Source organism: Symphalangus syndactylus, chromosome 1 (assembly GCF_028878055.3).
Source record: "Symphalangus syndactylus isolate Jambi chromosome 1, NHGRI_mSymSyn1-v2.1_pri, whole genome shotgun sequence".
NCBI classification, from domain to species: Eukaryota; Metazoa; Chordata; class Mammalia; order Primates; family Hylobatidae; genus Symphalangus; species Symphalangus syndactylus.
In genome coordinates this window covers 64854789-64881614 of record NC_072423.2, presented here as the reverse complement: position 1 = coordinate 64881614, position 26826 = coordinate 64854789, and the positions used below count along the sequence as shown (strand labels likewise).

Below are 26826 nucleotides of genomic sequence, written 5' to 3'. Positions count from 1 at the left end.
ACTGAATTGCTTACAAAGCTTTTTGCGTAAGCAGACCTCTGTTTAGTCAGATTATAAACAAATTGGTGACAGGGACCAGAATTTCTTGCTGGCCGATCCCAGTTCTGGGCTTGTGAGCACTGAATAAATACTGACTTGATTGATGTAGCTTTGTCTCCTCTCTGAGGACCAAAGCTCTTGGCAGCTTCTTCCTAAGTAGGCTGGGGACTCCCTAACTGGGTGGAGAAGGTAGGGTTATCTCCTGCAGAAATTCTAATGGAGTTCCCCCAAATCTTGCTAATGGGTTCTTGGACGCTCTGCAGCCTGTAGTGGAAGCAGCTTTTCTTCTTCTTCAGTAAACTGATTAGAAATTTGGATTTTTAACCAAAGTAGAAGTCTAAATCTAATTTACTGACCCCCTTCAACCCCACCCCAAATTCCTGACTTTGTGGGGTAGCAAGGTTTGAGAATGTTTGGATCAAACTGAGTATCCCATAATGCAAGCAGGCATGGAGCCTCCTGGCTGGCTTTATCTTCACTTGTCTTGCTCCCATTCTGGGGGGCCAGTGCAGAGAAGGGGAAAGATCAGGCTTGGGTCTCCCTTGACCTGGATTCAGTCAATACTGGCTCTGCACCCACAAGCTGTGTGAGACCTTGGCCTAAGTCATGTCACCCTCTCAGCCTTGCTTTCCTCTGCTGGAAACGGGGGGTGTCACAGAACCTGCCACATTGAGTGGCTGCGGGATTTATTTTGTAAGGATTTAGGAGGACAGTGAGGGTGCGGCTGATGAGTTTGTTCCCCGTTTGTGCAGATTCTCTTCTCTGGCTCCCAAAGCCAGTAGGTTTATTTCATCTCAACAAATGCTTGAAGCAAACACAAGCATTTGTTTCTACCCTAAGCTTCAGAGCTCTTCAACTTTCTTTTTTGAGGCAGGGTCTCTCTCTGTCACCCAGGCTGTGGTGCAGGGACATGATCACAGATCCCTGCAGCCTCCAAACCCTGGGCTCAAGTGATCTTCCCACCTCAGCCTCCCAAACAGCTGGGACTACAGGCATGTGCCAGCACACCTGGCTAATTTTAAAATACATACATATGTTTTGTAGAGATGGGGTCTCACTATGTTGCCTATGCTGGTCTTGAACTCCTGGGCTCAAGCAGTCCTCCCGCCTCACCCTCCCAAAGTGTTGGGATTACACACATGAGCCACCAGGCCCAGCCATATTTTCTTGTTTATTATTTGTCTCCCCCAACTGGAACACACATCCTGTGAGACTAGGGGTTCTGTCTCTTTTGTACACTCTTGTATTTTCAGTGCTCAGAAGGGTGTCTGGCACATGGTGGTAGGCATTCATTAAATATGTGTTAAACATTGGACTAGGTGAAATAACATGACATTTATGAAATTCCTGTCATAAATCAAAGGGACTGTGTGAAAGTGGGTTGCCACCCATGCAACAATAGCTAACAATTATTATTTACTACAGCTAATTATTGTTGTGTTAAGGGTTTACCATACATTATTATCTCATTGAATCCTCATAACACCAATGAAAGACCTATTAGTATTTCTCATTTTATCTATTGATATTTGTTTATTTGTCTATTTCTATTCTTATTTTTGAGACAGGGTATTGCTCTGTCACACAGGCTAGAATGCAGTGGTATTATCATGGCTCACTGCAGCCTCGACCTGCTGGGCTCAAGTGATCCTCCTGCCTCAGCCTCCCATGTAGTTGGGACCACAGGTGTGCACCACCATGCCCGGCTAATCTTTTTATTTTCTGTAGAGGTGGAGTCTCACTGTGTTGCCCAGGTTGGTCTCAGACTCCTGGGCTCAAGCAATCCTCCCACCTTGGCTTCCCAAAATGCTGGGATTATAGGCGAGAGCCACTGTGCCAGCTGATACTTATTATTTTTAGTAAAAGAAATTTTTTTATAGTAACTAAGGTGCCAGTGAGAAAGACTGAAAATAGAATTAGCTGGTTAGAATGTTACAAACCTTGGCTAGGTGCAGTGTCTCACATTTGCAATCCCAGAGCTTTGGGAGGTGGAGGTGGGAGGATCACTTGAGCCTGGGAGATGGAAGCTGCAGTGAGCTGTGATCATGCCACTGCACTCCAGCCTGGGCAACAGAGCAAGATCTTGTCAAGAAAGAAAGAGAGAGAGAGAGAGAGAGAAAGAGTGACTTGTCATTTTTTTAAAAATGGCACTGCGGTGTCAGCATTGCGTCTGTTTCCCCAAGCCTACTTCTATGAACGAGGCTGGGCTGGGCATGAGGACAAGATGTTGTGTAACGTGAATGGTCCCCTTGCAAATATGCTGGCCTCTTGTTCACTCATCTCCCTCTCCTCCTAATCTTCTAATAACTTTATTACTGGGAAAAAGGCCAACTAGGGAAAACCCCACTGGCGGCCTGAGGATTCTTGATCTGAAGGGGGCCTTTGAGATCACGGGGCCTGCCTCCTGCCTTTGGTATGGGAAGAAATTCAGCCCTCAGGAAGGCAGTCTTCAGATGGGACAGCATTTCTTTAATTAACCAAACTCCTTCTCCACAATCAGATGAACCATGCTCTTCATCTGTGTAACCTGAACTTCGTAAGCTGCTTGATGACTGTAAGGGCCGAGGGGCTATGCTACCTCTATTTTAGCTGACCTTTTTCTGCAAGCCTCACCCAGGTGTTTTACTTGGATCCTTTTAAAAAATATCTGGAATCCTATTGTTTTCTTGAGTGATACATGGGTGTCTGATCTGATGACAGCAAAATCATGGCATTCTTGGTTAAATGAAGTGATGGAGTTTCACCGTGCGGTATAACGGCACCTCTTCCAAAATCCTGCTGCCAGAATCTATTCTCATGAGTCAGAAATCCCAGCCTGGTGTGGAAACCAGTTTTAAAAAGATTTGTAAGCAGCAAGTAAGACGGCTTTGTTCAGGAGAGGGGCGCATCTTCTTTCTCATTTGTGAATTATATGCAAGAAGGGCAATGAGGAAGAATGGAGAGAAAGGTCTCAAATTACTTTTTTCCTTCTTCATTTTTATTAGCTCAAGAAATATTGTTTCATTTCAAAACGTGTGCCTGCTATTGTTTTTGCTGAATAAATGAAAGCAATGATAAAATGTCTCTTATGTCTTTCCCGGATTCTCTCTGATTGTCAGGAGCAGGAAAAGATCCGAATTTCCCATGAAATGCCAGCGTCAGCATAACATGGTGGTACCACACAGTGCCACTCTGTCAGGCATATCCTGGGCCTCTCACAAAAATATTATTTTTAAAAGATACTCAGAATGCTTCTGGTGCCAAGTAGGTGCAGCCTGGATACTCTGTGATGATGATGAACAGCCTTCTAAGTGCGTGTACTGAGTTTAAGAAACATAACACCACAGCACGTAAAATCCTGTGCCAGATCTCACACAGCCGCCAAATCACATCTGCCTGTATCTCTCTGGATGATCCTTCTCCAAAATCAAGGCCTGGCACTTTGCCCTGAATATCAGCCAACTGGACATTAGCAGACTAGGACGGAGAGGGAAATCGTTATGTTCCCCTATAAATCTCAACCAAAGCCAAACCTTGATTGTCAGTGTTTGTGGGCAGTGGAGGAAGGGTGCCCTGGGGATTGAGTAGGTGGAATTTGCAGATAGACTCAAATCTTATATTTTGCATTCTCGAACAAAAAATACATTGTTTCTACCGTCTCTGCTTTTGAACACATTGATGAAAAGGGCTAATACATAACAACACTTTTCTATCTTACTGAAAGTTGACTTTCTGGGTGAGGGGCTCATGAATGAGAAGTGAAATGGTCAAAAGAGGGGTATCCAAGTACAGCTGAAAAAGCAGGGGGGCCAAGGAGTTCTCTGATGAGGAAAATGAATCCCTGGATAATTGAGAGTTAACTATAGAACTGGTTTCTTTTATAATTACTCCAAAGTCAGCTTCTACCGGGCAAAGGGTGTAAGCCAGCTGCAGAGATGAAATTCGTATCCAGAGGTTCAAGTTAATATTTAAGTACCTCAGGCCGGGTGCGGTGGCTCACCAGTAATCCCAGCAATTTGGGAGGCTAAGGTAGGTGGATCATCTGAGGTCAGGAGTTCAAGACCAGCCTGGCCAACATGGTGAAACCCCGTATCTACTAAAAAATACAAAATTTAGCTGGACGTGGGGAGGGGTACCTGTAGTCCCAGCTACTCAGGAGGCTGAGGCAGGGAGAATTTCTTGAACCCAGGAGGCGGAGGTTACAGTGAGCTGAGATAGCACCACTGCTCTCCAGCCTGGGCTACAAAGCGAGACTCCATCTCAAAAAAAATTAACTGCCTCAGCTTAGATACCTTAATCCTTAAGTAAGGAATTGCGTGTTTAAAAGGCAAATACTATATACATATGTGTAAGTAAATGCCCAGAACATGGTCTGGCAGGACAAACACCAAATAGCTGACAGGGGTTACATCTGGGAAGAAAGGTGAGGCTGGTTAGGGGTAGGTGTGGGAGGGGGCAAAAGAGGGTGCTTTCAAAAATAAAAAAAAAATTATAATTATTATTTTTTTAAGAGACAGGATCTCACTCTGTCACCCAGGCTGGAGTGTAGTGGCACAATCATAGTTCACTCCTGGCTTGAGCTCCTAGGCTCAAGTGATCCTGTTGCCTCAGCCTCTTAAGTAGCTGGGACTACAGGTGTGCACCGCCACACCTGGCTAATGTTTTTTTTTTTTTTTTTTTTTTAGTTTTTAGTTTTTGTAGAGATAGGGTCTCAGTATGTTGCCCAGGCTGGTCTTGAACTCCTCATCTCAAGTGATTCTCCCACCTTGGCCTCCCAAAGTTGGGGTTATAGGTTTGAGCCACCGTGCCTGGCCTGTTTAAATTTTCAAATAAGAAAGTATTCATGTAAGAAAGATTTTGACAATTTGTTATGAAAGTGAGGTATCTTGAATGGAAACTTCTAGAGGGCTGGATGTTTCCTGTATACCCAAGTCCTGGGCACGTCAATATACATGCGCTGACCCAATCTGAAAGCACACTTTAGAAGTTTCTTTTTGCAATTATCTTTCTCTAGCTGGGATAATTTTATTTGCTGAGAAATCATTTGCAGTATCATTTGTGATTTGACATTTACAGAATTCTTATTTTCTGATAGTGCTTTTAGTTTACTTTCTGTTTCATTAGTCTTGAAAGGAACATATATAGGTTTTTCTTTTTTTTAATGGGTAAATAATTATGACAAAAAGATGAAAAAGATCTTTTCGAGGTCTTATGTAACTGCAATTAGTTAGCAAAGAGTAGAAATTATTGCTTATGCCTTTACCTTTTTCCTAATGCTTTCCTTCCTGATCTGACTCCTTCCCGATCTGACTCAATGCAAAATAGTGTCTGACTGGATCTCCCTAAGTTGTTTGTTTCCTAAATGTTTGGGAATTTTAAAGTGACACCTCTTCACTAGTCAGGACTTGGGACGGATGACTAGGGAGGTGGGTCTTTCCTTTCTTCCAGTTTCTTTTGAGAAAATTTCCCTGTGAGCTCCTCAGGGTTCCTCCACCAGAGACTGACTCAGGGCCTAGCTACATGTGCAACTATTAGGATGATGCTTGGGATGGGGCAACATGGGTGACATGGGTGACAGAGGGTAACAATATTCAGGAAAATGACTTCTGCCGAGGAGGATCTTAGAACCTGTTGAATTTTGGAGGGGCAAATTGATATGTCTCATTTCTTGACAATGTGGACGTTGCTTCTCTCTCTGACCCAGCTCAGACTTCATAAATTCTGAGAAAGGACAATGACTCTTAGAAAGTGAGAGGAAACTGAGTTGATATGTTTTCCCCTCAACTAAGCGGCCTGTGTTTTCTTTTCGATATGAATTAGGATCTGGAATAATATGACAGTAATTATAATATGCAGAAGAGATTATGCCAGTCAAATGAAGATTCATTTTCCCCTTCTTTCTTTATTCTTTTTATTGTTGTTATTTCTGCCCCATTGGAGAAGAGGAGAAAAATCTCAACAGAGAGGCTTTGACAGGTACAGTATAACTTATCAGGCTTTAAAGGAACTAGCTGAGGTTAGCCTTAGTTCAGATATGTCAGAGCTGTCAGAGGCCAGCCCCGAAATCTGTAAGACATTACAGACTGAAAACTCAGCGAGGACGGCTGAAGGGCTCAGCGGGAATTCCAACACACACATGAGCCTGGAGTGTCTCCATGCCTCAACCTGACCCTGGGTAATACTTAGAGTTTGCTTCTTGTTGTTGTTGTTGTTGTTGCAGGATTACTAAGTTCTTTGGGTTTTGGCTCTTTGGCTCCTAAAATTGGTCCATCACACTTGGGGGACAATTCATCATTGCATAGGGGGAGTGAGGATGGCCTCTGTGGACAGTCCACCCGGGGCAGCTTGAGTGTTAGGGCTTAGCAAGCAGAGCCAACGCAATCCTCTGGGTTAGCAAGGGAGAGGATGAATGTGGGCACGCAGAGATAGCATCTGCAGATACTTTAAATGGTTAAGATGGTGTCAGAGATGTCAATGCAAGCAAACTCATGGGAACAAAGCAGAGCTTTTTGAAATATGGTTTCTTTCTCTATCTCGCCCACCCCGGGGTGAGTGAGAGCATGGAATACCCACTAAAGAGGCAGAAAAAAATACTTTAGTGGAAAGAAATGGGATTTAGAATAGGAACTATGTGCTGAATTTACCAGAAACCACTTAACCTCTTTGACCCCTGGTCTTCCTATATGTATGTATATTTTTGTCTTGGCTGGGCGTGGTGGCTCACGCCTATAATTTCAGCACTTTGAGAGGCTGAGATGGGAGGATTGCTTGAGCCTAGGAGTTTGAGACCAGCCCTGGCAACATAGGGAGACCCTGTCTCTACAAAAAATTTTTAAAAAATCTCTACAAAAAATTTAAAAATTAGCCAGGTATGGTGGCATGCACCTGTATTCTCAGCTATTAGGGAGGTGGAGGCAGGAGGATCGCTTGAGGCAGGAGGATCGCTTGAGCCTGGGAGGTGGAGGCTGCAGTGTGCCCTGGTCATGCCATTGCACTCCAGCCCAGGCAACAGAGCAAGGCCTTGTCACAAAAAAGAAAAAAAAAATTGTCTTTAAAAAAAAAAATAAAGAAAATCCTATGGTGCAATGTGATGGATTTATTTCCTGTCTGTATAATCTTGGCTTTCTCACAGTTGGTCTATTTCTAAATAACACCCCAGTTCATGTAACTTCTCTTAGAGAGAGAGCTCACATTGCATGAGACCATGCTTTTATTATTATTTTTTTAATTTAAAATCTAATAATCTTTGTTTCTGTCTCTCTCTCTTTCTCTGTGTCTCTTTCTGATTGTTGTTCTTTTATTCTTGTTTATCCAAAAGTCAAATTTAAGATTCCAAAGTGCTGCTTCCAGGCTGGCCCTGAGAACTCACTGCTGGTTTTGTAAGGAATACAGCAGAGGTCAGGAGATAGGAAGGGTGAAGTGAAAGGAATTTGCTCAGACCTACTCTTGTTTTATTTTCCATGGAGTTTCACTGCAGTTTGTGTTTTGAATACAGTCAGTTACACAAAGCCCCACGAAGTGAGGATATAGGTTGGCTTGCTTGTTTATGTCTAGGAAGCCATACATTTTGTACTTTAAGATAAAAATTTCCCCTTTTTTGGATGAATGTGCTCTTTCAGTAATACATCCAGGCTACAGAGGACGTGTGAACTACCATAAAATAAAACCAATTTGCTTTACTTTTAAAAGTCAATTAGTTCATTCTTCCATTTGTCCCCCATCCGAAAATGCACGGACATTTCCTTCTTTGCATCATAGAAGGCCCAGCTTCTTTCTATCTACCCTAGTCCCACTATCCTTCACAGTCCTAGCCCCATGAAGCCATCTTGCTCCCAACCAACTCATGGAGCTCTTGTTATAATACCTGGCACATAGTAAACATGGCAGAAAGCTCAGCTGTTACTCTATGACTAAGTATTGCAAAGGACTGACAACTTAACTCCTGTACCATTCACTGGCACAGGAAACACTTTTATTAACGTTGTGTTATTTACTTTCCCCCTAGAAAGTCTCATTGAGTTGGTAAGTAGTAAGGTCACTGCTTTAAAAAATCTCCATACAATTCTCATGTGTAGTCAGGGTTACTAAGCACTGATTTTTTTTTTTTTTTTTTTTTTTTTTTTTTTTTTTTTGAGACAGAGTGTCACTCTGTTGCCCAGGCTGGAGTGCAGTGGCACGATCTTGTCTCACTGCAACCTCCACCTCTTGGGTTCAAGTGATTCTCCTGCCTCAGCCTCCCAAGTAGCTGGGATTACAGGCATGTACCACCACAACTGGCTAATTTTTGTATTTTTAGTAGAGACAGGGTTTCACCCTGTTGGCCAGGCTGGTCTCGAAATCCTGATCTCAAGTGATCTGCCCACCTCGGCCTCCCAAAGTGCTGGGATTACAGGCGTGAGCCATGGTGCCCGGCCAGCACTGATTTTTAAAAGTACTCATGTGGTTCTTCTCACTTCCAATTGTGATGTGAATGTCTTCCCTCCTCCATTCACTGTAAAATACCCAAAGGCAGAGGGGTATATTGTTTACGCTTCCCTGTGTCTTTCCCAAAGTCCTGCGTCTGGAGGCCACTGTCAAGCTGAAAGGACAAGGTGAGTGTTCTGTGGAGTCACCTACATTTATAGGGAGAAAAATCACTCTCCATGAAATGGTTAAGACAGAAATGGGGGACAGGGTGCGGTGACTCGCCTGTAATCCCAGCACTTTGGGAGGCTGAGGGGGTGGATCACCTGAGGTCAGGAGTTTGAGACCAGGCTGACCAACATGGGGAAACCCCATCTGTACTAAAAATACAAAAGTTAGCCGGGCGTGGTGGCGCATACCTGTAATCCCAGCTACTCGGGAGGCTGAGACAGGAGAATCATTTGAACCTGGGAGGCGGAGGTTGCAGTGAGCCAAGATTGTGCCACTGCACTCCAGCCTGGGCGACAAGAATGAAACTCCGTTTCAAAGAAAATAAAAAAGAAACAGGTGGCTGTTATTGTTTGCAGTAACACACAGCACCGACTCATTTAATCCCACAACAATCCTGTGCTGTTGTTACTTTATGTCCCCATTTGATGGATTAGGAAAGTTGAAGCTCAGGGAAGCTAAGTGCTGCACCCAAGGTGAAGCCAGATGTCCAATCTCTCTCGAGGATCACTAAACTTACTACAGGCTCTCTGAGGGGACCTGAAGATATCACACAGTAGGCACTCCATTAATATTTGTTGAAGGAAAGAAGAAATAAAAATCATAATAGTCTAGACCTGGACATATTGAATTTTCATAGAGAAGCAGCAAATCTGGAAAAATGATCTCGGTTGAATTGCATGGAACATGGCTTCTAAGAGATAGGATGAATGTTATGGGGTTCCTTAGGGTGTGGATTAGGTGACCAGGTGTCCTGTTTGCCTGGGCCAGTCCCAGTTGGTTCCTGTTGGAATTAGAAAAGAGTTCTCCTTTCATAGTCTGTGTTGGATGATAAGTTATATGGTCGCTCTGAGTCTAGAAATGGTGTGGAAAGAGGCAGGGTCTCTAAGTGCAAAGGGGAACACAGGGAAGTAGTATTAGATTAACTGGCGCTTCCCTGAGGTCAACTTCCTTCCCTTTGTGATGCATGAGTATTAGGATGGTTCAGTGCTGTGTGAAGACATGGTCTCTTGCCTCTGCTCTGCGAAATGGATCCCAGGCGTCTTTTCTGGGAGCTTCCCAGGAACTCTGATAGGTTTGGTGACTGCATGAGATTGCCCCAGGCAGTTGAGATTTCAGCTATGCTGCCTCATCACCCTCAGAAGCACACCAATGGTCATCATCACATCTCCTGCTGGTTTTAGGTCTGAAAATACACACAGTGTACTGATGTGCTTAAGGTTATCACCCAGAAAACCAGAATCATTTCCTCAGTACTTACTAGTTTTGTAACTTTGCTTGCTCTCACTCTCTCTGTGCATAAAACCCCTTCTTTGTAAGAAAATTGCAAATAATATTAACCATAGAGATGTTGTAGGGATGTTGACTTACAGTAAAATGATGGGAAACCACTTTACAAATAATATTCCACGTAAAGTTTCAAGGGCAATTGCTGGCATGGAGCATGTGCCAGGTATAGCTCAAAAGCCAGGTTATTATCCTAAAGCCTAATTTCCCTAGAGATGACCATGACCTTGCTTCCCATTTACTTCCTGGGTCGAAAGAGCTTGAGCTCTTTTGCAAACTCATCTGAAGATATATGTCCCCGAACATCGCAGAGGCCAGGTGTTTTCCACAGATCAGTGGAATTCCCCAGCTGCAAAACTTCCTTCCACTACCGTTCTGCCACAGCACTAGGTTGCTGACCTTCAGGAAGACATCTTAGGGATCTCTCTTTGCCCTCATTGGCACATCCAAGGTGGGAGAAGAGGGGAGATTTTATTGTCATCCAGGTGTTAGAGGCTATTGTGAAAAATCTCTATCTTATTGATGTCGGAAATGACATACTGTGTATTTCAGCCTGATCTATATAAGATAATTTGTTGTAGTAATTAAATTTTATTTTAAAATTGCAGAGAATATGAAAAATTCTTTTTAATAGACTCATTTGACTTAATTTCATTTTTTACTTTCCAAAAAAAATTATTTTTTAGAGACACGGTCTCCCTCTGTCACCGAGGCTGCAGTGCAGTGGCATGATCATAGTTCACTGCAGCCTCCAACACCTGGGCTCAAGCAATCCTCCAACCTCAGTCTCCAGAGTATCTGGGACTACAGACTTGTGACACCATGCACAGCCTAATTTAATTTTCAAAAATTGTATATTTTCAAGGTGTACAGCATGATGCTTTGATATACATGTCCATAGTTAAATGGTTCCAACAGTCAAACCAATTATTAGGTTGGTGCAAAAGTAATTGCGATTTTTGCCATTGACATGTCAGAGCTGTTTCTGGCAGGTGAATTGGGTCTTTAGCCTGCCTCCACGGAAGCCTGTGTGTCTTGCTACTAAGACCAGCCTGCCAGTTTCCTAGAATCACAGCCTCCCACACCAGTGACCCTGGCTGCTGCAGTCTGTGGGGGTCGCTGTGGGCTCTGTATTGGGAAGGCTGGAGGGGATCACAGCCTCCCACACCAGTGACCCTGGCTGCTGCAGTCTGTGGGGGTCGCTGTGGGCTCTGTATTGGGAAGGCTGGAGGGGATGGGATTTGGAAGAAGCAAGTGGTGACTGGAAGTGGATAGTGCCCAGGGTGTGCTAGGGCCAAAAAAGCAAAGGACTAGGAGGATCCAGACTTCAAGCTGATTGGGAAAATCCCATGTCTCCCTTTTCCTTTTGGATGTCTGTACCTTTCACTCATTTATGATGCTGGTAAAAAGAAAACCGGAGTTGGCCATTCCCAAATCCTTTACAACTGCCCCTCCTGGGTTCTTTGTGTTTGCAAATGTAAATGCTAAAGGTCAGTAGGGTTTAAAGCACCTTTTTACCTCCAGCCACTTTCTTGCCCCTTAGAGGCCCAAGCTGGTTCTGAAACAAGTGTCCAGCAGGGAAAAGCCTGCACCAACCTACCCACCATCACCCCAAATAAATGAGGGCCCAGCGCTTTGCATTGCTTGCGGCTTCTGTGCCTGACAGGCCTGCACTCTGGGTTTTGGAGAGGCCTTGTTTCCAGCTGGTTACTAAGGCTGGTGCTGCCTCCAGGTGTGTTATCAGGAGGAGGACAGTTTAAACAGGGCTTATCACTGTGTATTCAATCGAGGTTTATGGGGACTGATAAAGATGTCACCTAGTTGCTTCGTGTGTTCATTAAAACACTATTCCCTGGTGGGGATAGAAATGCAGGGGGGTTTGTTTTAAAATTTTTTAAACAAAAATTTTGGAATAACTACATGTTGTTCTTTTGATAAAGATGGCGCTGTGGTCAAGCCCATCTGTGTGATCAAACCCACAAAGGAGTGAGGACAGTCCTCTCGGGCACAGTGCATTTGACCTCCACCTTCTCTGACAATACAACACTGTCTTTATACCATAGGTTATCATAATTGCTTATTTAAGAATTCAATGAACAGCACCACCCTTGGCCTAGGTGCAGCAATAAGCCATTGTGTGCTTTTAATTTTGTGTCTTTTTATATTACTGGATCATTATAACAAAAAGATATTTGCTTTGGCGTTTTATTTTAATAAAAGGTTTCTAACTAAATGTGTTTGCCATAGTCCCCCTTTCATAGTCCCTCTTCCTCTTCTATCAGATAGAAAAAAAAGCAAAATAGCCCATGTTTCCCTTACTAAACCCGTAAGTTTGTACATCTAACTAGAGCTGCAGGGAGCATAGTGCAAGAAATGGGCGCTGCTCTGAATGGCTTTGTGTTCTGTGAGCCTAATTGCTGCCTTATAATGAGACCCAGCATCTCTCAATGGCTCATTGAATATATTTTCTGTTTAAAGTTACTAAAGAAGAATTGCAGAATGGAGAGTAAAAAATGTTTTAACTTTTCAGGGTTTTTTCCCCCACCTCCAATTCAAAAGGCACCATTGCTTGTTGACATCTTCTATCTCCAAACCTAATAACCCTACGTGACCAGTTAAAGATAGGGATTTACTAGCAGGCTACATGTAGACTTTACCTGCATTCTGAACATTTTTTAAAAACAATGTTCAAGTTTACTAAACAAATATTTAAAAGTATTATGATTTTCTTGTTGAGACAGTCTCACTCTGTCACCCAGGCTGGAGAGCAGTGGCATGATCTCAGCTCACTGCAACCTCCGCCTTCCGGATTCAAGCCATTCTCCTGGCTCAGCCTCCTGAGTAGCTGCAATTACAGGTGTGTACCACCACACTGGCTAATTTTTGTATTTGTAGTAGAGATGGGCTTTCCGCATGTTGGCCAGGCTGGTCTTGAACTCTTGATCTCCGGTGATCCACCTGTCTCAGCCTCCCTAAGTGCTGGGGTTACAGGTGTGAGCCACTGCACCCGGCCCATAAAATGTTTAACTTTCATCAGCTTCAAGGTTTATGTTTCTTCCAAATTTTGCATACAGCTGAACTTTCAAATCTGCTGACACCCGCTGAATTGATTCCACTCTGGATTCTAAGGTGTCAATTTCCTCTTGCATGTTTCTTTGCTTCTTCTAACATTTCTTGTGTTTCTTCTTGAGAATGGCTAATGAAAACATCACCAATTTGATAAGGTATCATTAAACAGTCATCATCTGCAAGCATGAGGTCATCACAAGCATCTTCTAAGTTTTGGAGTTGCTTCTTTTTTACTTCTGATGAATGTTTTTGTTGTTTTTGTAGAGGCAGGATCTCCCTGTGTTGCCCAGGCTGGTGTCAAACTCCTAGGCTTAGGTGATCCACCTGCCTGGCCTCCCAAAGTACCGGGATTACAGGTGTGAGCCATTGCACCTGGCCTTCTCTGATGTATGTTGACCATTAAATATAAGCGTCTTGGGGCATAAAATTACTTGCTGGTTTAATATTATTTAAATTTAATTATTTTTTTTCTTGAAACCTGTGGACATGCCTTATCTCCACCACTGGGGGTCAGGCTCAGTATGGGGAATTTCTGCTCATACCATCCCACAATGCAGTTCTTGGGGGCAGCAGAGGGAAGAAGAGTTAAGTAGACAGAATAATGAGGAATGATGGGAGGTAGAGATGGTGGGATGGGGAGGGGTTGAAAGAAGCTGAGAACTCAAAGGGAAGACTGGGAGAACTGGGAGTGCAGGGAGAAGTTAGGAGGGGGTGACATTCAGGTTCAGACCCCAGGAAAATCCTAATGTTGAGGGGAGGGATGCTCATGACTTTTTTGTGTCAGACGATGGCCAAATGCTGCAAGGTCCTTGATGAAATTGCTAATTCTCTTAGGTTGCATCTCCCCAGAAGAAGACACTGAAACAAGGATTTCAGTGCAAGTTGTTTCAGGGGAGACTTCAAGAAGCATCAGGGTCGATCCCAGCACTTTGGGAGGCCAAGGTGGGAGAACTGCTTGATCCTAGGAGTTCGGGACCAGCCTGGGCAACAGAGTGAGACCTCATTTCTACAAATAAAAAAATTAAATTAAATTAAATTTAAAAATAGAAGCATCAACAAGAGAGTAGAGAAGAGATACAGGGGAGAGATGGAAGCAGTGGAGGATGTGATCTTGAGCAGCTCCTGTTGTGGGTGACTGGGCCTCAAGCCCCCTGGGGAGCTCTCAGAATTGATGAAGAACCAGCCTCAGAGTCCCTTCCTTGAAGAGTGAGGAAGCTGAGGCATTTGATCTCTAACTCCTTCTAACTTGTCTTCATCATTGGCTGACAGCTACTCCCAGGGGTAGCAGCTCCCTGGAATTTTTGACTTGCCCTGTGAGCAGCATCGGCTGCCTGTGGGATGCAGGAGGAGTACAGGGGACTGTGGGCACGGCACTGACGGCATCCGCAGCACTCGTGTCACCTTCTACTGAATGCATTTGAAAACACTTGCCATCACTTATTAATATGATTTATTTATTGTGAATATCATACTGTATTTATTAATTCTAGGATGGCTCTCCGCTTAACACTTCTTAAATTAGAACACCTCTTATAATTCACAGGACATCTTTCAATGGCTCCTGGCCAACTGGCGGCAGAATTTTCCCTTCCTGTGCATGAATGACCTTGGATATTATTCTTGGTGGCATGACTGGACACCTGCAGCCTCTCGATGTTTCCAGTCAAAAAGGTATTTAAGAGCCATTTGTCAGGCGGACCATTTGAGCCCACGAGTTTGAGGCCAGCCTGGGCAACATAGTGGCACGCTGTTTCTAAAAAACAAAACAAAAAACAAAAACAAAAACAAACAAAAAACGAAAGAAAGGAAGAAAGAAAGAAAAAAGAGCAGTAATATCTTGATCATTGGTCATTGGTCATTGTCTTTAAAACAACTTTCCATTGATATCTTCTGGGGAGAACAAGAGAGCACTAGTGTCAAAACTTCAACCAGCTTGGAAGAAAATTCTGGAGATAAGAGAGCAATAATTTTTTAGGTTGAATCACATAAGTTTGCCATCCTTTGGTCAAAAACAGTCTAATGAGCAATTTCACTTGGTTCCACTTACAAGAAAAGTTCCATCTCCAACACTCTTGATGGGGACTGTGTGCAGAAATAAGGGCATTGACAAGTCGGAATTAAAACATAATCTAGAAGGGTTGCATTCTGAATATAAAAAGTTTTAGGAATATTTAAAACAGTTTGTTTTACTTATATTTTCCTTCTTTATACATATGACAAGAATAATATTTTTAAAAAAATTATTTAAAGCCCTATTCATAGCTTGAAAAAAAGTTCTTGCAGTAAAAGCATTTGCAAAAGTATGAAATAAAATTTGACATGACAAGGAAGTATTATATCATTAATTGGCAGCTTTTCTTCCTTAGTGACGTAAAATAATGACATCATAACAATCAAAGAGTGTCTCAGATTTGGTGAAATATGATTTATCCCCCCATGGACCTCAGAGGCAGAGAGTGAGGTTAATCATAATTCTTGGTTTCAGGTCATATTTTCACCAATGGTTTGTGCTAGATCTATCTCTGATTTTGTCATTGAATATTGGGTGATAATTATCTCAGCTATATAGATAATAGAAATGAGAAATGGGGATAAGAGGGAAAATTAGGGTGAGATATTCTAAAACCTTCTTGGTTTTAGACATTGCAAATGTCTTCTCCCATTTCATCTTTTAACTTCATCTGTAGTATATTTTGTTAAACAAAAACTCCTAATTTTTATGTAATTGAGTTTTTTAACATTGTTGCCTGAGAGCTCATGTTTTTGAAGTTTTGTTTAAGGAGTCCTTTTCCTGTAGGTCACAAAGATTTTCTTCAACATTTTCTTGTTTTGACTTTATAGTTTTATTTTTCATTCCTAAATTTTTTAGTCCATCTTGAGTCCACCTTTGTTTGCGATGTTACGTGGTGATTGAGTTTTATTTTTCTTATAGTAAAAAAGTTTCCCCCAGGCTTCTGCTAAACAGACTTTACACCATTCACTTATGGTGCCACCTTTATCATATGCTAAATTCCCAAATATGCATGAGGGTATATCTGAAGTCTCCTTCAGTTCCATTGGTCATTGTCTGTTTATGAGTACGTTACCACACTGCTTTTATTATTATAGCTTTTAAATATATCTTAATATATGCTAGAGTATGTCCCCCTCTTCAATCTTTTATAAAGTCAATTAAGACTTTGGGAGGCTGAGTCAGGCAGATCACTTGAGGCCAGGAGTATGAGACCAGCTTGGACAATATGGTGAAACCCTGTCTCTAACAAAAATACAAAAAAATTAGCCAGGCATGGTGGCACATGCCTGTGGTCCCAGCTACTTGGGAGGCTGAGGTAGGAGGATCCTTTGAACCTGGGAGCCAGAGGTTGCAGTGAGCTGTGATTGCACCACTGTACTCCAACATGGGTGACAGAGTGAGACCCCGTCTCAAAATAAATAAATAAACAAACAAATAAAGTTAATTAGGTATTTTTGGTGAATACTTCTTCCATATAAATTTTAGAATGTGTTTATTGAATTTCTTTAAAAGTCCAATTGGAATTGCACTAAATTTGTAGATTAATTTGGGGGAGAACTCAGGGAATCCATCCAAGAGCATGGCATAGCTCCCCACTAACTCAGCTCATTTTGTACCTCCTTTGTTACAGTTTAAAATGTTTTCCATCAGAGGATTTATAAATTCTTGACTTAGTAACTTCTGAGTTACTATATATTTTTTGTTGCTGTTATGAATAATACTATATTTTAAAAAGTGATCTTTCCTAGGCAATTATCATTAGTTTAGAGCAGAGATAGGCACGCTTTTTCTGTAAAGGGCCAGATAGTAAATATTTTAAGCCTGGCAGCCATGTAAGGTCTCCGTTACATATTCTTCTTTTTCTTTTTCTTTATTTTTTTACAACCCTTTAATAAATGTAAAAACCATTCTTAGCTGGTGGGGGCCTTACAAAAACAGGCCTTAGAGGGCGTTTGGCCCACAGCATCTTAGTTTTCCAGTTGCTAGTGTAGAAAAATGGTACTGACCTATGTACGTTTCTCTTAGTCTGTGGTGTTGCTGAGCTCTCTTATTAGTTCTAATGATTTGCCTGATTGTTCTGTTAGTTTTTCTACATAGGTGAATAATACAATTTTTATGTCTTCCCTTTTAATTCTTACCTCTCTTACTTCTTTTTCTCTTGTAGGGTTGGCCAGGACTTTTCCTTGTAATGTTCAACAGACGTAATGACAGTGGGCAGTCTTACGTTATTCTTATCTTAAAGAGAATACATCTAAAGTTTTTTATTAACTATAATGTTTACTAAAGGCTTTGGTGTATTACGTTTACCAAGTTAAGAAAGTTTCCTTCTATTCCTAGTTTTCTAGGGATTTTTAAAAAAATCATAATTAAGTGGTGACTTTTATCTGAAACTTTTTCCATCATTTGAGAGAATGCAATTTACCTCTTGTAGCCTACTAATGAGGTAAATTGATTTGATAGATTTTCACAGATTGAACCATCCTTGCATTTCTGAGATAAACTTCATTTGATCAGGATTCAGTTAGCTATTGTTTTATTTAAGAATTTTATATCTACATTTCTAAGGGCAAGAGACCTGTAATTTTCTTTTCTTATCAGGTTCTTATCTGACATTGAAATCAAGAGTACATAGGTCTCATAAAATGAAATGTAAACCTGTTTTATTTTCTGGCACAACTTGTATAATGTAAGAGTTAACTGTACTTTCAAAGTTTGCTAGACTTCCTCTGTAAATTATTTAAGGTAAAGTTTTCTTTTTGTGAGGGGAGGTTTTGTTGACTACCTTTTCAATTTCTTTCATGCTTATTGGCTTATTAAATTTTCTATTTTTTCTTGCACCAATTTTATCATTTTTCCCCCTAGGAATTTATCCACTTCATTTTGGCCATAAAATGTATTAGTGTATAATTGTTAATAATATTTCTATAATTATTTTCTAATCTATTATATCTATTCTTTTCATTCTTTATTTTATTCATTTAAATATTTTCTTTTTCTTCATCAGTCTTGCAAGATGTTTGCTACATTATTAGTCATAAAAGAAAATAGCCCTTTAGTTTTATTAAGTTTCTCTTATTTTTGCCCCTTACTTCATTAATTTCTACCCTTCTCTGTGTAATAATTTCCTTCCTTTTTGCTTTTAAAAATTTGTCCTGTTATAGTTTACTCAATTTTTTGAGTTGAATCTCACTGGTGTATAACCTTTCTTGCTTCTTGGTAGAATTGTGTGGCCAGGTGCAGTGGTCACACCTGTAATTCCAGCACTTTGGGAGGCCAAGGTGGGTGGATAACTTGAGGTTAGGAGTTTGAGACCAGACACCAACATGGTGAAATCCTGTCTCTACTAAAAATGCAAAAATTAGCTTGGTGTGCTGGCGCATGCCTGTAATTCCAGCTACTTGGGAGATTGAGGCATGAGAATTGCTTGAACCCAGGAGGTGGAGGTTGCAGTGAGCCAAGATCATGCCATTGCACTCCAGCCTGGGCAACAGAGCGAGATTCTGTCTCAAAAAATTAAAAAAAAGACTTGTTTAAAAATATAACTTTTCCTTTAGCATTGCTTTAGCTGTGTCCTCCAAATTTTGACATGTATCCTTGTTAACATTTAATTCCCAATATTTGTTAATTTAAAAAAATCAAGTTCTAAAATGTTATTTAGTTGGAAAACAGTGTTATTTTGTAATATGCTTTTTAGTTTTGATGCATATAGTATTTTTAAGCAACTATTTTGTTTTTAAGTTTTAGTTTGTTATGAATTTATTGAGGCTACCTTTATGGTCTAATAAATCATCTTGTTTTGTAAATGTTCTACATGCACATGAAAAGAATGTGTTTCCATATTTGTTGAATGTAGAGTTTTTATCTATTTTTTTTTCTTCTTTTTTCCTTTTTTTTTTTTTTTGAGATGGAGTCTTGGTCTGTTGCCCAGGCTGGAGTGCAGTGGCATGATCTTGGCTCACTGCAACATCTGCCTCACAGGTTCAAGTGATTCTCCTGCCTCAGCCTCCCAAGTAAACTGGGATTACGGGCACCTACCACCATGTCTGGTTAATTTTTGTATTTTCAGTAGAGACGGGGTTTCACCATGTTGGCCAGGCTGGTCTCGAACTCCTGACCTCAGGTGACCTGCCCACCTCGGCCTCCCAAAGTGCTGGTATTAAAGGCCTGAGCCACTGTGCCTGGCAGAGTTTATATATTTCTAAAAGTTTGAGGTTGTTAACTGCATTGAATATCTCTTATTTTCTTTTTTATTAATCTATTAGTTCCTGAAAGTAGTCTGTTAAAATTTCCAGCTATAATCTGTTTTTCCTTAGAGTTAGGTCAATTATTTATTGCTTTACATATCTTGAGATTGTATTGTTAAGTGTATATGTGTTTTGATGGTTATGTCTTCTTTTCTTTTTTTAAATTTTATTTTGGTTGGGTGAGGTGGGCTCACACCTGTATTCCCAATAATTTGAGAAGCTAAGGTGGGAAGATTGCTTGACCAGCCTGGGAAACATAGTGATCCCAGTCTTGGACTCAAGTGATCCTCCTGCCTCAGTCTCCTGAGTGGCTGTAATTACAGGTGCGCAACACCATGCTGACTTTTATATCTGCTTTTCATTTTCCTCCTTTTCAGTTTCTATGTTTTTTCCTGTTCTCTTTTGATACTTTTTTCAGAAATTGATTTTCTCTATATTAAGATAGCTATATCTGCTTTCTATTGGTCCATAGCTACCTAGCATGTGTTTATCCGTTCTTTATTTTTCAATGTTTCTGTGTCTTCAAGTATGTCTTTTGTGGCCAACATATTATTTATAATTTTTTTAATTAAGTTTTTTTTAGAGACAGAGTCTCACTCTATTGTCCAGACTGGAGTGCAATGGCACTATCAGAGCTCACTGTAACCTTGAACTCCTAGGATCAAGTAACCTTCCAGACTCAGCTTCCTGAGTAACTAGTACCACAGGCAAGTGCCAACATGCCTGGCTATTTTTTTTTTTTTTTTTATTGTAGAGGCAGGGCCTCGCTATGTTGCCCAGGCTGGTCTTGAACTCCTGGGCTGAAGCGATCCTTTTGGCTTGACCTACCAAAGTGCTGGGATTATAAGTGTGAGCCATTGCACCTGGCCCAACATATTTTGTTTGTGTTATTTTTCAAATCTAATCTTAGAGTCTGTCTTTTAATTGGTGAGCTAATTTGAAAAAAATTCTAAAATATTTTTCTTCATAATTTATTCACATATTCCCTGCTTTTGTTTTAAAAAGTCTCCTTCTGGGACTCAGATATTGATATGTTTTCTGCCCTTCAAATCTTTTAACTTTTAAAGCACTTTTAATGTGTCCTTATCCTTTCCTGCTGCCTGCTAGAGAGTTCATCTAATTTTGCTTTTTGTCTTCTATTATTTTTTCTTTTTTTTTTTTTTTTGAGACGGAGTTTCACTCTTGTTGCCCAGGCTGGAGTGCAGTGGCGCAATCTCAGCTCACTGTAACCTCCGCCTCCTGGGTTCAAGTGATTCTCCTGCCTCAGCCTCCCAAGTGGCTGGGATTACAGGTGTGTGCCACAGTGCTCAGCTAATTTTTGTATTTTTTGTAGAGATGGGGTTTTACCATGTTGGCCAGGCTGGTCTGGAACTTCTGACCTCATGTGATCCATCCACCTTGGCCTCCCAAAGTGCTGGGATTACAGGCATGAGCCATGGCACCTGGCTTTCTATAATTTTCTATTATTTTTTCTATCTATTGTGTTATTTGCGTCAACTTTTATGTATTCATAGTCAACTTTTCTACCTTTTTCTTACAGTTTTTAATTCTTAATTTTTGGTCCTAAAATATATAACCCCTTGTTTATATATATAAACTATATATATATATATATATAGTGTTTATTTACAGTTCTTGGTCCATCTGTTTCCATTTTGCTTTAGCTGGTATCTGCGTTTAGCTCACTGTTTGTCTGTTAGAGACGTTCTCAGGTATCTAGTTATTTGTGCCTGTGAGCTCATGTTCACCTGGGAATAACAGCTGCTCTTTCTGGTAATGTGTTTGGGGAAAGGGATGAAGGCCAGACCCCGGGCCAAGTCTCTCTGAGTATTAGGGAGAGGGGAGTAGGAAGTCCCAGTGCAGAGAGATTCCCTCAACTACTGTTAATTATTTCTTTTTCAGGAGTAATATCCACAAGACAACTCTGCTTCAGGAATGCTTCTTTAAACTCTTTGAAATAAGCAGCTCTAGTAGAAGCCAGTTTCCTTAGTTTGTAGTACCCCAGCCATGGGCAACTGGTGTGTGGGGGACCATCAGTCCAGGCCTGTTTTTATTAATATCTCACTCCAGCAGGACTTTTGTGCTGCCCTGATATTACCATTCTGACATGGGACAGGCTTGGGGCTGTTGCTGTCAATTTCTCTGGAGATGGGTGAAATATGTATTTTTATTTTAATTTGGATTCCTTGATAATAAATGAGGTTGAACTATACATACATATATATGTTTGTACATATATATATACACACAGTATATATAAATTTTACAAGGATTTCTTTTATGAATTGTTAATTCACTTTGCCCATTTTATTATTTATTTATTTATTTGTATTGATTGATAAAATGTCTTTGTATGTGATAGTTTTTCTTATGTAGCTTTCATATTCTCTTTCAATGAGTTGCCTTTTGTAACTTTATTTATGATATTTCTTTGCTAAACAGCCTTGTTAATTTTTATATAGCTAAATATGTCTTTTATTTTTCATTTATGACCTCTGGGTTTTATGCCTCTACTTAATTTTAGTGATGCAAATAAAACCCCTGACACATAGACAAATGAGGATTTTAAACAAATCTGTTACTTATTAAATATTTATTTTTTACTTTTACTATTTATTTATTTTAGGGATGGGGGGTCTCCCTATGTTGCCCAGGCTGGTCTTGAACTCCTGGCCCCAAGCAATCCTCCTGCCTCTGCCTCCCAAAGTGCTGGGATAACAGGCATGCACCACCATGCCTGGCTTAGTTTTACTTTTTAAAACTTGCTGTTCTTTTCTAAAAAATGAGATCTTGCTATATTGCCCAGGCTGGAGTGCAATGGCTAGGTGCCCAGGCTGGAGTGCAATGCAGGTGACCACAGTGCACTGCAATCTTGAACTCCTGACCTCAAAGCAATCCTCTCACCTCAGCCAAGTAGGTGTGTGTGCCACCATGCCTAGCTGTTATTAGATTTTTAAATTTAAAAAGTACACATTTGACATAAATAAATTAAGCAATTTGAAAGGCTGTAAAGTTAATATTCTTCCCCTCCCCCATGATCAATCTCTGAGATAATTAATGTAAACACTTTTCTCACAAATGTATACACTTATAGAAGCTTCTATCTCTCAAATCATTACTTTGCAAGTTTTTTTTTTCTTTTTTCCCCCGAGACGGAGTCTTGCTCTGTCACCCAGGCTGGAATGTAGGGCCTGATCTCAGCTCACTGCAACCTCTGCTTCCCGGGTTCAAGCGATTCTCCTGCCTCAGCCTCCCGAGTAGCTGGGATTACAGGTATGTGCCACCATGCCCAGCTAATTTTTGTATTTTTAGTAGAGATAGGGTTTCACCATGTTGGCCAGGCTGGTCTCGAACTCCTGATCTCCAGCAATCTGCCCACCTTGGCCTCCCAAAGCGTTGGAATTACAGGCGTGGGCCACTGCAACCGGCCTTGCAAGTTGTTTTTAAAAAGAAAGCATGGTATTTATAGCTATAGCATCAGACCAATATTTATAATTTAATTCATTATTTTCTTAGAAAAATAATATTTTGGCTGGGTGCAGTGGTGTGGGCCTGTAGTCCCAGCTACTCAGGAGGCTAAGGCTGGGGAATCCCTTCAGCCTAGGACTTCGAAGCTGTAGTGTTCTATGATTGCACCTGTGAATAGCCACTGCACTCCAACCTGTGCAACACAGTGAGACCCTGTCTCAAAAAATAATAATTAAAAACAACATTCTGTGATATGGATGTTCTACAATCTATTTATCTATTCTCTTACTGATAGATATGCTCATTTTTTCCAGCTTTTGTGACTATAAATAACAATAAACAAGCAACAAATATCCTTGGATCAGTGGAAATGGATAGTCCAGAAATAGTTCAAAGAATATATAGCAACTTGATTCATCACAGAAATGACATTTCAATTCAGTGAAAAAAGGCCAGGTGCTGGTGGCTCTTGCTTGTAAACCTAGCACTTTGGGAGGCCAAGGAGAGAGGATCGCTTGAGCTCAAGCGTTCGAGACCAACCTGGGCAATGTGGTGAAAACCCATCTCTAAAAATATAAAAAATTAGCTGGGCGTGGTGGCACATGCCTGTAGTCCCAGCTACTTGCGGGGCTGAGGCAGGAGGATTGCTTTAACCCGGGAGGTTGAGGCTGCAGTGAGCCAAGATTGTGCCACTGCACTCCAGCCTAGGTGGCAAAGTGAGACCCTAAAACGAAACAAAGATGATTTATTTAATAAGTAATGCTAGCATAATTAACAATTTCCACCTGGGACAAAAATAACACTTCTTTTTTATACCATGTATAGAAATAAGCTCCAGATACAGTAAGACTAAAATATAAAAAATTTGAAATATTAGGAGACAATTTAGCAGACTATTTTTATATAATTTCAGAGTTGGGAAATTTTTTCTTTTAGAAATTTTGGAAGCCTTGAAATCATAAAAGAAAAAACATGAACAGATTTAAATGTATAAAAAATTAATGTTTTATGTCTCCACATGACACAGGTAACACTAAAGGTTTTTACATGTAATTTTAAGGACAAATACATGTTCAGGTCTTGGATTCTGTCTGATGAGAAATGGAATTTTATTACTACAAAGTCTGCATAAATATATCTGTACATAACTATCTGTGCATAACTACACCTAACTATATATCAATACGTATATAACTATATCTGATATGTTGTAATGGGATTTTGTTCTAATGATTATATTTCTCAAAATTGCATCTCTAAAATCTGAAAATTTAACAGTACTTCTTTATTGGGAATTCTTGTGAGGAAAAGAGTTACATAGTTTATACCACTCCTCATTCTACAATATTTACGTATGTGGATGTGAGCTGAATTTTCTTTGAGAGGGGATTTTGGAAATTTCGTTAAGTAAGTGATGAAACTGGTATGATGGCTGAAGGTAACTGAAGGGTAATTAGAGTTCTTTTGTTTGGCTTTTAGGTGGCAAAAAGTTTAGCTGTGGCTGACATATAAATATACAATTGGATATTTCTTTAAAAAAGTTGACTTTGCTAACAGACACCAGATTTTTTTTCTTTGTTCTGGATGATGAGTTGTAAGTGGATCAAAAAGAAATATTGATTTATTCCACTGGCACACTAAAGGAGCATTCAGTGTTTTAAATATTTAACAAGACATTTATTGCCCTAATCACTAAAATCAGTGGTTATAAATTAGGATGTTTCCTGCAAAGTTAGGTTTATAACCAGCTTCTTGTTTAACTGGGAACTTTAAAGATGATCCAGTTTTAGTCCCATCTCATCTGTGAAATGAAGACACTGGGGCCAGAGGGATTAAGTCACTTCTCAGAGTTAATGAAGAGCAAAGCCCGGACTAGAACCCTCCCACTGTTTTTAACTCTTCTTCATAGGGAACCAGGGATGCCAACAACAGGGGGCAGAAAAAGACCAGTGGCAAAGGCATTTGAACTGGGAAGATAATAATGTTTCCCCAAAGATTTCCTGCTGCTGTAGCATACTGTATTTTATGGGCACTGTCCGCTCCTGGACAATTTCTGTTGCTTCTTTGGAGAGGCCACTGAAAGCAGATGTCTGCAAGGCAGCATCCCGACTGTGCATGCCATGAGTCCTGACTCTTCAAATGCCCATGCTTCTGTGCCTCCGGACAATTGTGGAGTGAGCAGACAAGGCAGGGAGAAGTGACTTATAGGACGTGATTCAGCAACATAAAAAGAGGGGCTTACTTATTTCATACGTTCATGATGAACCCATCCTAACTGGATCATTAAATTATTGACTTAACTTCAATAATATAATTATCTCAGTAGAATCTACTTGGGCTTCTGAATCAAGGTAAATTGTGATTTTATCACACTTAAGTGGAAAAGATATGAAATGGAGGTGAGCAAATGGACACCTTTAGGAAAGAGACTTGGTTGTGATGTCTTGTGGGGGGATGACCAGGGAGAGATGTGGGTTTGCATGGGGGCTGGAAGGAAGCAATTTATAATGTACACAGGGCCCCCTACAAATGGCTCTATTTTTTCTTGTAGGGATATGCATTGGTCAGATGTTCTCAAATTCACATAATGTTTGGGCCAGATGATAACCTGTTGACCCATTAATATCTGTCCCTTGCTTTCTGTTCCCACTGCTGCATTTGGGTTTTAGCCATTCATTATCTCTTGCTTGGAAATTGTCAATGGTCTTCTCTTTAGTCTCACTACTAGTGCCAATCCCCTTCCTAGCCATTTTCTATGTGACTTCCAATGTGACCCTTTTGAAAGCACAGGGAGATATTGCTTCACACCTATTAAAATGGCCAAAATTAGAAACCAAAATAAAACAAAAAAATCATGTGGCTGAGGGGGGAGGATTCCTTGAGGTCAGGAATTTGAGACCAGCCTGGGTTAACATAGTGAGACCCCTGTCTCTACAGACAAAAAGTAATAATTTAAGGGCCAGGTGCGGTGTCTCATGCCTGTAATCCCAGCACTTTGGGAGGCCAAGGCGGGTGGATCAGCTGAGGTCAGGAGTTCGAGACTAGCCTGACCAACATGGTGAAACCCCTTATCTACTAAAAACCAAAAAAATTAGCCAGGCATGGTGGTGGGGACCTGTAATCCCAGCTACTCTGGAGGCTGAGGCAGGAGAATCCCTTGAACCTGGGAGGTAGAGGTTGCAGTGAGTTGAGATCACGCCACTGCACTCTAGCCTGGGCAACAGAGCAAGACTCCATCTCAAAAAAAAAAAAAAGTAATAATTCAAAAAATCAGCTAGGTATGGCGGCATGCACCTGTAATCCCAGCTTTTTGGGAGGCTAAAGTGGGAGGATTCCTTGAGCCCAGGAGTTTGAGGCTGCAGTGAGCTATGATCATATTACTAAACTCCAGCCTAGGTGACAGAGCGAGACTTTGTCTCAAAAAAAAAAAAAAAAAAAGTTTTTGTGTGAACGTAAGTTTTTACTTCATGTGGGTAAATATCTAAACATGTGATTGCATGGTTGAATGGTAAATATAAATTTCACTTCTTTTTTTTTTTTTTTTTTTGAGACAGAGTTTCACTCTTGTTGCCAAGGCTGGAGTGCAATGGCATGATCTCAGCTCACGGCAAACTCTGCCTCCCGGGTTCAGCAATTCTCCTGCCTCAGCCTCCCAAGTAGCTGGGATTACAGGCATACACCACCATACCCAGCTAATTTTTGTATTTTTAGTAGAGACTAGGTTTCACCATGTTGGCCAGGCTGTTCTTAAAATCCTGACCTCAAGTGATCTGCCTGCCCTGGCCTCCCAAAGTGCTGGGATTACAGGCGTGAGCCACTGTACCCGGCCACAAAAACCTTTATGCAAATGTTTAAACAGCTTGATTTGTGATTGCCCCAAACTGCAAACAACCCCAATGTTCTTTAAGTGGTAAATGGTTCTACAAACTATGGTACATCCATGACGTGAAATTTACTCAGCAATAAGAAGAAGTGAACTCCCCATACCTGAGGTAACATGAATGGATCTCAAATGCATTACGCTAAGTGAAAAAAGCCAGGCTCTAAAAGTCGTGTACCATATGATTTCATATTTATGGCTTTCTGGAAGAGGTA

At 40.8% G+C, this 26826-nt stretch overlaps 1 long non-coding RNA gene across 1 annotated transcript in view; it reads left to right on the top strand.

Moving 5' to 3' along the window:
* LOC129459594 (uncharacterized) overlaps nucleotides 1-26826 on the top strand; it is a 143180-nt gene that overhangs the window by 4707 nt on the left and 111647 nt on the right. Inside the window, exon 2 of the long non-coding RNA XR_008650009.2 lies at nucleotides 14549-14676. This is a non-coding gene — a long non-coding RNA (uncharacterized lncRNA). The remainder of the gene's footprint in view (nucleotides 1-14548; nucleotides 14677-26826) is intronic.